The sequence below is a fragment of the Xenia sp. Carnegie-2017 genome, unplaced genomic scaffold (assembly GCF_021976095.1).
Source record: "Xenia sp. Carnegie-2017 unplaced genomic scaffold, XeniaSp_v1 HiC_scaffold_13, whole genome shotgun sequence".
In the NCBI taxonomy this organism is placed as follows: domain Eukaryota; kingdom Metazoa; phylum Cnidaria; class Anthozoa; order Malacalcyonacea; family Xeniidae; genus Xenia; species Xenia sp. Carnegie-2017.
The window spans coordinates 1,987,328-2,000,917 of record NW_025813436.1 but is presented as its reverse complement, the minus strand read 5'-3'; positions in this window follow the sequence as shown (position 1 = coordinate 2,000,917).

The window sequence follows — 13,590 nt, the reverse complement described above, 5'->3', positions numbered from 1 at the left end:
AAAGATTTGTGCAAGCATATTTCTCTCTATGGGTTTCCCTAGAAATTACTCCAAAGCTAGTTACTACATATGTATTCCTCATTTATCACCAAAGTAATAATATCTTTCATTTCTAGTTTCACTCTTTGCATGTCTTAATTTTTATGATAATGTTTCTTCTTTGTTGCGCAATATCATAAGCTCGAAAGTCTTGTATAATCTTGCTTCGAGACCACTATTGGTAAATTTTATTTTTGCATTAATTACTACAAAATAGGAATAGTAAGTTAAATTGGTCATTTATCTGCAACGAACTCTTTGGTCTCTTGAAAAGACACAACCTGTCGAGGCTGCAAAGTGGAGGTTCAAACCCTGTCTGGAATAAGATGTAGGCTATAACATGAGCTAAGAAACAGGAATATAGTGCTGCTCAATAGTACGAAGATAGCATTTCTATGATAAAGTTTTCAAGAATGGTTTCCGACACTGTAATTTCAGAAAAAACCCGCTCTCCGCTAAGGAACAAGAAGAAGGAGGAAGGAGGAGAGCGAAGAAAAAAAGATACGATCCCATGCAAAAAACTACTCTTAAAAAACTAAGTGTTTTGATCATTATTTTTATGACTCGCTATGATCGTAGGGAGTTATTATTGTAAATTTTAATAGTCAGGAATTTAAGAGCAAACAGAACGCTCTAATTTTCCTCTTCTTACCTCCAGACATTCGTTCCTCAGTTCGACTTTCTGTCGTCCACATCCCCCTCGTACACCTAAGTGGTGCGAAACAAGGATCTTGTGCACAGGAGGTCAGTGATGGCAAGTCAAGCTAAGTACTCAACATCGAAAGCATTCAGTTTTTTGGATTATTTAATCCTTTTTTTAAGTTTAAGGGGAAGAAAACGAATTGGTCAGAACCGGAGACGGTGTAATCCTTAATTCCGTAACTGTACCACTCAGTATTCAAAATATTTTAACTCGAAAAATGACAAAGAGAAAAGGAAAAGATTTGAAACCAAAAGGTGTGATCACTGCACCGGCAACTGTACCGCTTGGCCAGACGAGAAACATGCAAACCTTGTCACAACATGTCAAGTGGTCCAGAAAGCAACATTCATTGCCTTCCATCATCTAAAGTTCACAAAATATAGTATGTTTCATTAATGTTTTTTACCATGATTGCAAAGGAGAAAAAGAGATTTACTTGGCGTCTCTGTCGAACTATAACTTTGCTAGACATTCATGACATCCATAATTTCAAGGAGGAAGATGAATAAAGTATATACTATGTCAGCCATTGCCATGTGGTGAATGATAGAGCAATAACGCGCATGTTCGTAGTCAATTTAATGGCGTTGCGAATCATTTAAATTGTTTAAACTTACCAAAAATAGTTTTTACCATCATGACAGTCAACACTTTTTTACAGGGCAATTGATGCTTCAGCGCTTACTTATGTCAGTTTGCAAAGCCATATGACTCGATAAAATATCGTTCACTTTTTTGTGGTAAGAAATCATACTTATGTTTAAAAGCAACGTGGTCAATTTGGGACTAATTTTATCCAGTTACGTTGCGCTTCGGAAACTGAAAATATTTTGTTCAGCAAAACGTGTTTATTATTTTACTAGTGGCTTTGGTAATTTAATAGTTTGCCGTTGGGGATAATTCAACTTGTTTGTCTCATGTCTTCTCTTATGAAATGATGACGTTTTCAAATGTCGTTCATGTCGTGTCTAATGACTTTATTGACTATATTTGACAATACACAACATACATTTCGTGATTGTTTAAGAAACAAGTACATGACGTTTGCAAAAGTATTAAACACGTCTTTTTTGCTAAAAAATTCATGTCATAATGTCATCATGTTATCATGTAATCTTGTAATTATGCAGTCATTTTGGTCAAAAACGACATTTGAAAAAGCTCTATAAGGGTTAACATTTAACAGAAAGTCATCATTTTATAGAAGTTGTCTTTGCAACGTTCTTTGTTTTCTCTTTATGACTACCCTTACGTCTACCTTTATATGTCTACCTTAGTGTCTACCTGTGTCTACCTTTATGTGTACCTTTATGTGTACCTTTATATGTCTACCTGTGTTACTGTCTATTAGTGTCTACCTTTATGTGTACCTTTATGTGTACATTTATATGTCTACCTTTACATATCTACCTTAGTGTCTACCTTTATGTCTACCTTTATGTCTACCTTTATGTCTAGCTTTACGTCTACCTTTTTGTTCACTATTGTTGATATATTTTTCTCTAATTTTACGTCTACCTTCATATTTCTACCTTTATGACGAACTTCGTGTCTACCTTTCTGTTACTTTGTAAGTTTATGTCAACTTTGTGTTAACTTTTTGTCGATCTTTGCGCCTACTTTGTTTAATTTTTTAATGTACCATTCCTTCTTTGTGATATATAATGTGATAAAATTGACAGTTAAAGGTCTCGAACTAAGATTATAGAAGAATTTTGAATGAGAGATAGTGCAGCACGTCAAAAATATATAATTATAAAAATAAGGCGTAAAAAATCTATAAAGATTGAATACGTAGTACAAGTCTGGTCATTGAGCTGCAATTTTTATATTGAGAATGACACATTTTTGGATTTACATTGTAACATGTTCAAGCAGCTAAGCAATTGTTCATTTTCGAAAGAATTTCGGAAGTTGTTGAACAAATCATATGCTGATGTATAAGGAGCATCTTCACGTAATGTCATCTGTAGCATTGTCCGCCGTTAAACTAGCTAATGGACCTTTGTATAGGTGATGCATTTCTTTGTCGTTCAGACGTTGAGGACCATTGTTTAGAAATAACGTAAATATTTCAACAGTCATACTACCCATTTGAATGACATGATTGATGATGCCAAGAACTTGTGAAATGATCAACCACATGTTCACACTTTTTTCTTTTGCATACCATATTTCACGTTAGTCTTTATTTCTTCAATGTGGCCATAACATATTAAGACTGATCCGAACCCCAAGCTTTTCCTTAACATAACCTGTCCTGTGACTGTTGTTCTTGAGAGTATTTGTGGCAGTGTATTTTATATTTGTGATGGGAGCGATTTGAAAAAAACAGAGCCATTCAAAAGATGCAATCTTACATGAAAAAATAAAAAGACTCTATTCGTACGTGGTGTCTAAAAAAACACGCTGTTCACAGCAATATTTAAATCACACGATAGAGATTGTCTAAGGATTTGAGTTTTAAATTACAATCTCTTTTCAGTACTAATCAGTAAGGCAGAGCTAAGTACTATAATATTCACAACCCTCAATTGGCGTTTTACATTAGCACGGTGCTTATACAACAATGTCAACAGTTTTCAAACATAATTACTGTAAATTTAGCATTTTATTCTTTTTCGTGCAAAGTGTGGAAGATTATTTAATAGTTTATGCTTCATCGACATGTAACTTTAATATTTCGTCTATAACCATAGTAAGTTCTATATATTTTAACTCTCCAAGCGATGTTTGAATGGAAAAACTTTGACTTGATGCAGTCAATCGTCCGTTCTTTAATCGTAGATATGATAAAGCGATCGCTTGCGCGCGAATTTGAGACGGTTCATTACAATTTCAACGACGCAGGAGTTTTTACAAAGCGGAACATTAATGAATGGACGGCTTGACAACTTTTAAAGTTCGAAACTTTCGTGTTTTTAAGTTTAAAAAAAACGCCCAGTGTTATTAAAATGTCTTCTATGGTTTCTTAATAACACAATAGATAATACGCGTTGAGAAAATTTAGATTCAGTATTCTAATACCTTTAACTTATGCAACAAAAATAAATCTGTAAATGGAATCATTCATTATATCATGCATTCTTCTGTACTGAAGATGGCATAAGAGGGCCGAAACATGTTTACTTTACAAAAAAATCGTTGTTCATTTGATATGTTTATTAAAATATATTTTATGAGTAGCCATTCAGCCATTTTACTGCACCAGAGTGATCAGACAATCACAGTACACAAAGTACACTTCAGAAATTCTTTTACAGAGTTTTCGTAAAATCGGTGTAAGTCATTTATTCGCCCCGAGGTAATGCCACTCCCCCAAATTTTCATTACAACTTATTATAAAATACTTCGAATGTTCAGAGGAGAGAGAGGGAGTTGCTTTCGTTATTCTGCACGGGCACAAACTTCAAACGTTGTCAAACCTTTTGTACATTTTTTCTCAAAATATTTAATCCAAATATACATTACGGATGAGTGGGAAATTTAATTGATTATTGCCGTGACTTTCTGTGATATACTACCTCCGTGTGCAGTATCATGCATGTCATTGTTCAATAAACAGATACGCATCATCTTTAAGGTAATCTAACAAAACGGAAACATAATTCAGATAGACATGTTTGATTTTAGAATTTGTCAAATCGACCGATGACTTGACGCGTCAATGTAATATACAACGACTTCATACGACAACAATTTCACGTGACCAGACTCACCATGTGACATATTCAATACTTGCTTAAGTCTCTCTCTAGTTCGGCCTTTTCTCTCAGGTTTTGCTTTATCTGCTCCTGTAGAGAGCGTTTTCTCTTTCCAATGCTTTTATTCTTGAAAAGAGATGTAAAAAAATCTTAGGAACATAGAAATCCGCGATTTGGTGTAATTCACCCTTCGGTGTGAATCTATACCAGAAACTTCGAATAGAAAGTGAAGTGCTGCGAAATGTGGGTATCAATTTTTATAGTACCAACGTTTCATAAACATCAAGGGTATTGTTTAAAGGGGTAGTCTGACCTTAACACAACTTTCGCTCATATGAAAGTATATATTGTTCTTACCTCTCTCGCGAAATCCTAGGTTTCCAATTCAAATTTAACTCGAGAAATACTGCTTTAAATGTGTGTATTTTTCGATCGCCATTGTGTACATGCAAGCGAAGCCGCAGTCCAGCAGCGGTTTTTCGTCGTGACGTCACTGCGCGGTGATCGTTGTCAACATAAGACAAAATATACTAGCAAAAGTAGAAATTACGCATAAGCATATTCATCGTTGCATTTTATTTTCTAAGTTTTTAAATTATTTTGCGCAATGGATACGGATTACTCAAACGATTCCTCTAGTAATTATTCTGGAAGCAGTGTTTCAAACTACGAAGAAATGATTAACGATCAAAACATGATTCAACCATATGCTTATGAGTCGATTGAAACAGACTCTAGCGACGAGCCTATGGACGACTCCGACGAAGTTCAGCTGTTGTAACAATAAATGAAGACTCAGCACAATTTGAGGGAATAGATACTCCAGACTGTAGTACAGATAATCTTGTTTTTCGAAATCTTTGTTTAAATTATTGGGTATTACGACTGGCATGGAGTGAGTATAAACAACACTATGGTTCAAGAGCTGAAGAAGGACCTGAACACAAAAGACAAAGACATGTGGCTTACAGGCAACTGGTTCGATGGTGTTGGAATGTATTGGGCAAGGAAATTAGAGTACCACTACCATCTTTTGCTGTTAGCTACATTCGATCACATTTCCAACCACCAGGTCTAGAAGAGGACTTTGTCTTTGAGGGTTTTAAATTCGCTGATGAATAATAATGGTAATGTAAACTATTATAGCCATATTTATAAGTATCGTTCATGATGAATTATTAATAAATAAAAATATAAATTGGATTTAGTAAATGAACAATAAATACAAATTATAATGGCCAAGCCAAACCAATTCTTTATTTGTGCTATGCAAGGATTTTGGTGTACATAATTAAAAGTGCCTTTGCTAATGAATTTGCATAGCAAAACAAAAATGTGCTACTTTACTATTAGAGTCTCTTATTATTAATTATAAATATTGATATATACATAACTATTTTTGGGGACTGTTTACCCATTCTTGATTTGTGTGCTTGTAAAACACTTTCTTTGTTTGGCTTTTCTATAGATGCAATATTTCTTGGAATGTTTGCTGGTAAAGAAATCTTGTTATGTACATTTTTACATTAAAACAGCAGACATCTTCCATCATACCTTGCACAAAAGAATATGACTTACTCACCATAATTGGCTTGGCTACCCAATTTTTTCGCCCTTTTGGGAACACGATATTATATCCAAACAAAGAAAGTGTTTTACAAGCACACAAATCAAAATTAATTGTGGTCCCAAAATACTTATATATACCAATATTTCTAATTAATAATAAAGAGAATCTCTAATAGTAAAGTAGTAAAATTTTTGTTTTGCTAATGCAAATTCATTAACAAGAGGCACTTGGTGTTACTTTTAGGAATTGGCATGGCACAAATGAGGTGGTTTGGCTTGCCAATATAATTCATAATTTAACATTTTGTATTTATTTCCAATTTATATTTTATTTATTAATAATTCATCATTAACGATACTTTATAAATATGGCTATAATAATTTACATTACCATTATTCATCAGCGAATAATAAGGCATGAATAAGGTCTCTTCTGAACTACCTGGTGGTTGAAAATGACAACTCGAATGTAGCTGGCAGCAAAAGACAGTGGTATAATTTCACTTCAACACCATCGGCTCCAGTGCTGTAAGCTTCACATGTCTTTGTGTTCGATCGCTTCTTCATCTTGAACCACCAGTGTTGTTTAAGCTCACTCCATGCCAGTCGTAATACCAATAATTTACAAAGATTTCGAAAACAGGGTATCTGTAATACATCTTGAACCTATTCCCTCAAATTCGATAGCTGTCATTCATGTTGCAACAGCATGAACTCCGAGTCGTCCTTAGCTCGTCGCTGAAATCTGTTTCATCGGCTCATAAGCATATGGTTGAATCATGTTTGATCGTTAATCATTGTTGAACACTCAAGAAATACTAGAGAATCGTTTAATAATCCATGTCCATTGCAAAATAATTTAAAACAGAAAATAAAATGCAACGATAATGCTATGCAACCTACTTTGCTAGTATATTGTATTTATGTTGACAACAATCACCGCTGGACTGCGGCTTCCTTTGCATATACCTAATGGCGATCGAACAAGGCAAAATACACATTTAAGGCACATTTCTCGAATTATTGAATTGAAATAAATTCGTGAAATATGCTCACACTCATATGAGCGAGTATTAAAGTCGAACTACTAGCAAAAATTATCGAAGTGAAAATTTGCAGTTAAGGACAGCTTAATGCCATAAATGTTTATTAGGCATTTCACTTGACTATTATCTTTGCAAGGTGGCTAGCATCACTAGTAGCATTGTATTATCAAATACAAACAGATGTAACCAACATGTCTTTAATTATATAATTACATGAATTTAAAATTGGTTTCATGTGTGTGCTTACTGATTATGATAAATATCTTTTCATATGATGAAAGCTTGTTTAAATGTAAATCTGAAATAATTTAGTTTAGAAATTATAATGATCATCAGAAAAATTACCTAGTGATCATGAAAAATACTTTTGCTGTTTAGCCAAATTTCAAGGTTTATCTGCATACATAGGAAGACATTTTTACTTTATAGAAAATGCTTTCATACATCAATAGCCAGTGGCGTAGCTAGCGGTCCCGCTACTCCCGCCCGGCGGGAGTAGAAATTTCCCAAAAAAATAATAAATATTCTATTTGGACATAAGATATACATTTTTTCACGAACAATTTGTAATATTATGTTTTATTCGTTCATATTTACGCTTTTATTAGGTGGTTCGTAGTAATACAGCAAAATCTCAAGATTTGTTATATAACCTAGCAACCGCCTTTCTCGCACATTTACATACTCGCGCGATTCTCCACGTATTCCGCCCATCTAGAGGGCGGAACGCCTAATATAATTCTATATAAGAGTTTTGAATTCTGGTTGGCTAAGGGACTTGACGCATGCTCAAATCTGCTGTTTTATAGTCGAACTCCCTTTTTAAATTGTGGAGGTTGTAATTATTCGACCTTTTAATACGTACAGCGTTAGTGATTATCAAATTACGTGTCATTGTCGGTATTAATTTTCCATTGTGTTTACTCTCAAATTGCTATTTTGTATTTGTGTATGACACAATGGCTTCAAGTGTGACTGCGATTTGCTCAACTGATGTTGATTTAGTAAATAGCTTGTAAGCTAAACCGTTCTCTGCTCGATCGTCGGTCGAACAGAATGTTATCGTTCATGACGGCCTACCCACAATTTAACTATCAAAATAAAGGAAGAGCATTTCAGAGATTGGTATGAGGCGAAGGACTCAGGACTTTGAGTTCATAAATGTATTAGCGAGATGGGAAATGATGACATCAGCACTTAGTGACTGCGCTGGTTTGGATGTATCTGAATCAATGTCCATACAATGGTAGCTTGGAACATTTTATATTTATGTTGTCATTGAAATATTTTTGTTTGTTCCGTTCTAAGTTGCCAGTTTGAAAAGAACGTTTCAAGGGACAAGTCTTTATTGAAATTGTTTGGTGCAGAATTTATATCAATAAGAAGAGATGCCAGATTTTGCTTGCATCGCGCTACGCTATAAAAAAATATAGAAAACATGCAATATCATATAGAAATACAAAGACATATATACCATGCAATATAATAGCAGAAAATTCAGTTCTCAGAACTTGCAAATTCAATAAGTTTCAGATACAATTCAAATGCATCGGCTGCATTTGCTTGAATTAAGATCTTCTTTATCCAGTACGTAATTAAAATATTCTTTGTATATTTTGTGTAAACTCCTCGTCGCCTATTGCGTGTTGCTCCTTCATGAATTCGTTCATTTGCTACTACGCTTACATTCAGCAGCACCAAATTTCCCTGGAGATAATAGAACATCTGGAACCTGCTACTGTACCGTAATTTCTTGTTGGACGAATGCGATGTGTGTTCCATTGCATTTTGACAGCTTCTAGCTCGATGGGATAGGAGGAAAACAAAACCATAGACCTCCATTTGCAGTGTATTCCTATTTCTAACTGACCAGGAAGCAACCAATGTCTTTGAAAAGATCCATCTACCATCCTCTTCTGGCTCGGCGAAAGTAAGACCACCAGCCCTGTATCGCTGGTTAGCAGACGGTTCCATATTTATAGGCGTTGTAGCAGTACGTCATTTCCATCCTTTCGAAAATAACATGGCCATATACTCCATTTTCCGTACCACAATCACTCTAACAACAAGGGGCAGCTGATGTTTTACACAGTCAAATAAAATCTGGCTGGAACTTCGGGTTTATTGTTTGATCGCACAACTTCTAGCCATAAATTTTGCGGCTGTATCCGTCTATTGCTCCGTGGATAGGAAACCCGTACGGCTTTAATTTGTCATATCCTGCATACACACATCAGAAAGTGTATGCTTTGATGCACATGCTATCAGAGTCGACTAAGTGCAGAAAAGTACACTCACCATCGACATGCCAGCAAAAGTTTGGACCAAAACTTGTATACCTGCGTCTTATAGCCTTCTTCGACGTCTTTGCTGAACACCTCAGGATCGATTTCCTGAAGAACCTGGCAACCACTTGACGAGCACGTGAATGTGGTATTGCAAACGAAGAACATGCCATATTGATCTGTAGCCCAAGACGCACCAGATCCATTTGATTTCGTTTCAATGACTTCCTTATTCTCAATTCAGTCATTTTCGTTGACATTGGGTTTCGTCTCAAGCCAAAGTCCTGCAATCTACGTTTAAAGTCCTTAAACTCATTTCTATGCCGTGATAGTTCGATAAGAAGTCTTTTATGATGCTATTTAATAACCCAAATGAAAATATTGTGTTATTATCTCTCTTTCATGCATCTTGTTTTGGCATATAGGAATATAATAGAATGGCTTATATCCGGTGATTTTCTTGCGTTTCGACTGCATTTTTGTTGTGACCATATTACTTGCGTTGTTTTATTTTACTGCGTTATGATTATTTTATCTGTATTGTTACTTTATTAACATTATTTGTGATTATATTTACTGCGTTGTGATTATTTTACTTGCGTTGTGATTATATTTACTTGTGTTGTGACTATATTTAATTGTGTTGTGACTTTGTTACTTGCGTTGTGATTATTTTGTGTTGTGATTTTATTTACTTGCGTTGTGACTTTATTTACTTGCGTTGTGACTTTATTTACTTGCGTTGTGATTATTTTACTTGCATTGTGATTATTTTACTTGTGTTGTGATTACATTTACTTGTGTTGTGACTTTTTTTGAGTGATGGCCCTTATGGGCCACCGTAATTATCAAATTACGTGTCATTGTCGGTATTAATTTTCCATTGTGTTTACTCTCAAATTGCTATTTTGTATTTGTGTATGACACAATGGCTTCAAGTGCGACTGCGATTTGCTCAACTGATGTTGATTTAGTAAATAGCTTATTAGCTAAACCGTACTCTGCTCGATCGTCGGTCGAACAGAATGTTATCGTTCATGAACGGCCTACTCCTGATTTAACTATCCAAAATAAGGGAAGAGCATTTCAGAGAGATTGGTATGAGGCGAAGGACTGGCTGTGTGGCAGTACAACCTTGCAGAAAGTGTTTTGTTGGCCATGTCTAATGTTTTCCCAAAAAAAATCGCCATCGTGGACTAAGAATGGCTTCAACGATATGCGGAGTATTATGTCTGATGCTAAGAAGCATGAAAAATCTAAATCGCATTTGACTGCATTTAAGACATGGAAAACGTATGGAGCTAGTGAACGAATTGATTGTCTTATGTCCCTCGCTAGAAGAAATGAGATTCAGCGTCACAATGAGGAGGTAAGACAAAATCGAGAATTTTAAAACTGTTACTGAGGCCGTGCTGTATTTGTCAAAGCAAGAGTTGCCATTTAGAGGTCACAATGAGTCCGAAGGTAGCGAACAAAGGTAATTATAGAGTTGCTCGAATGTTTTGCTAAGTTTGATTCTGTATTTGAGCGTCGACTGCACAGTAGACTAGCAGAATCTGATATAGTTGGTGACAGAAGATTTACTGGAGTCTCCCAGAAATTCAAAATGGTCTTATCAGCTGTCTTGATTCAATTATTGAAGATGAAATCAGAAAGGAAATAAATGATTGCACATTTATGAGTATTCAGGTTGATGAAGCATCTGATGTCTCCACCAAAGAGCAGCTAAGTGTTATTGCTCGGTTTGACAAAGCAAGTGAAATTATGGAGAGGCAATTAGGATTTGTGGATGTAAGTATGAACAGAAATGCCACAGCAATATCACAAGTTGTCAAAGATAAACTTGGTGAGTATTCTAATATAAAAGAAAAACTGGTTTTACAAACATATGATGGTGCTTCTGTCATGTCTGGCCATATCAATGGTGTTCAAGCATTGGTTCGACAAGAGTATCCTTTGCTCATTTTGTTCATTGTGCAGCTCATAGATTGAACCTGGTCCTATGCCAGTCAGCCTCATCAATTTCTCCTGTTAAAATTTTTTTATTAATATAGCTACATTCAGCACATTTACAAGCAATGCCCCAAAGAAAAGCTTTTCTCATCTAACAACCTTGAGTTTCCTGCCCCTGGTGAAACAAGATGGTATTATCGCTCTAGATTAATCAATGTATTGCACAAAACTATGAAAACTTTTAGATATTTTTGAGGGTACTTGAACAACCAGCTGGGTGGGATGATGAGTCATTAAGTAAAATAAGTGGCTTACTGCATTATCTTGATAGCTTTCTCTTTTGTTTTCTAGTGTGTGTTTTTTACAGGATTTTAGAACAGTCCACCATTTTGTATTCCATTCTTCAAAATAGGGAAACCCATTTTAACTATGGCATAAGCAAAATTGACAATTTCAAGCAGTTTATTGTGTCACTTCGCACAGATCAAGCTTTCACCGAGTTTTACCAAACTGCACTAGAAAAAGTAGGCCCAACAGCAACCAGAGCAGATAGTAGATACAATTACAAACAGCTTTATTTTGAGATTATTGATTCCATTAAAGGCATGTTAAGTGAACGATTTCAAGATATTAATCAGTTCGAGTTTTTAGACCTTGTAAATCCTAAACTATTTACTACATGGAAGGGCATAGTTCCACAGGAGAAGATCAATCTTCTCAAAGATAAATATAGTCCTCTTTTTGACATCCAAACTTTGGAGAGTCAACTTTCCTTCATTTACAACGACAAGGACTTTCACGAAGAGTGCAGTAATGTGGTTCTTAAATGCATTTTCAAATTTAATCTCCAGTCGAGTTTAGGTCAAGTGGTAAATTTGTTAAAATTGAATGGTGTGTTGGCAGTGGCAAGTGCTTCAGTAGAGAGGTCGTTTTCTTGCTTAAAAGTAAAAGCTATTTAAGAAATAGAATGGGTCAAGGTCGGCTTAGCTCTTTGTGTAGAATATCTATTCACAAAGATATCATTGAAAAAGAGGAATCAGAGGTGTTGCATAACGAGGTGGTTAAAAATTTGTAGAAAAACCAGGAGGCTGGCCTTTCTTTATAAATGATGAGTATAGTATGTGTTTTGATATTTGTTCGTATAATACATGGTACTTCATTGAGAAAATTAAGCATAACTTTAAAGAATAAAGCCATCCCTGTCTACTTGCCCCAATCTAAACAAGTTTAAAGTAACAAGTAGAATGCTAAGAAAAATCTCTCTCTATTCACTTTAGAAGTGTCGTATACTACATTATTTTTTGTGCTAATACAAATTTCTTCTGTTTATGCAGGGGCAGTGATGAGTTAATTATGTTTTAGGGGACAATTGTCTCCTGCGTAACGTTTCTCTGAGCCATCTTTAGTACCTTTTTAACTAGTTGCAGTTTCAACGATTGCCACATTAAGAATGCAGCTAACAAAAATGGGTTTTTATAAATTATTGTACAACAAATAATTCGCCCTCGAAATCGCAGGAAATGCTGTTTCCAAGGCTCTGGATTTCAAAATTTTACGGGGGAGCATGCCCCCGGACCCCCCTAGTGGGGTCGCGCCTCCGGCGCGAGATGCATTGGCGGGAGTGACTATTTTTCCTAGCTACGCCGCTGTCAATAGTCCTTTGGAATTTATGGCAAACAATCTGGTATGAGCCGTAGATTAACACTTCTTTACATCTCTACATGAGGTGTTCAGTTAGAAAAGGGGACAATATGTGACATGGGACAACATTTCATGTATGTGAAATACTAAGGTTTAATACCATTCCAGTCAAATTGTCAAAATAAAAAGCTTCATGGATCAGAACACTCAAAATCACAGGTTATAGTAAACAGCTTCTCATGTAATCAATGATAGTTTTCTCAAATCTTAAGCAATATGTAGTATATCTGTCTAATGATTGAATGATCAATGATCATAAACTGAAAAGCCCCAAACATTTGTTTATGATAAAGTAAATAATAGTATGGCGCCTTATGGCTACAGATTTTTTGTCCATTGAAATATATTTGCAGGAATGTAGGATTTTGCTGCCATATAACGGTCACGATTCCCCAAGCATTAAAGAAATCATAGCTAAAAGTCCTTCGGCAACAACAATTTTAGAAGCATCAATCTGCTTACCATACGCCATATTAACATAAATCGCATCACACACTCGCATAAATTGACTTTGATATATTACATTCATGCATACACTTCAGTTGTCCTTTACTTACGATTTTGGATGTAAATTTCTACTGATAAAACTC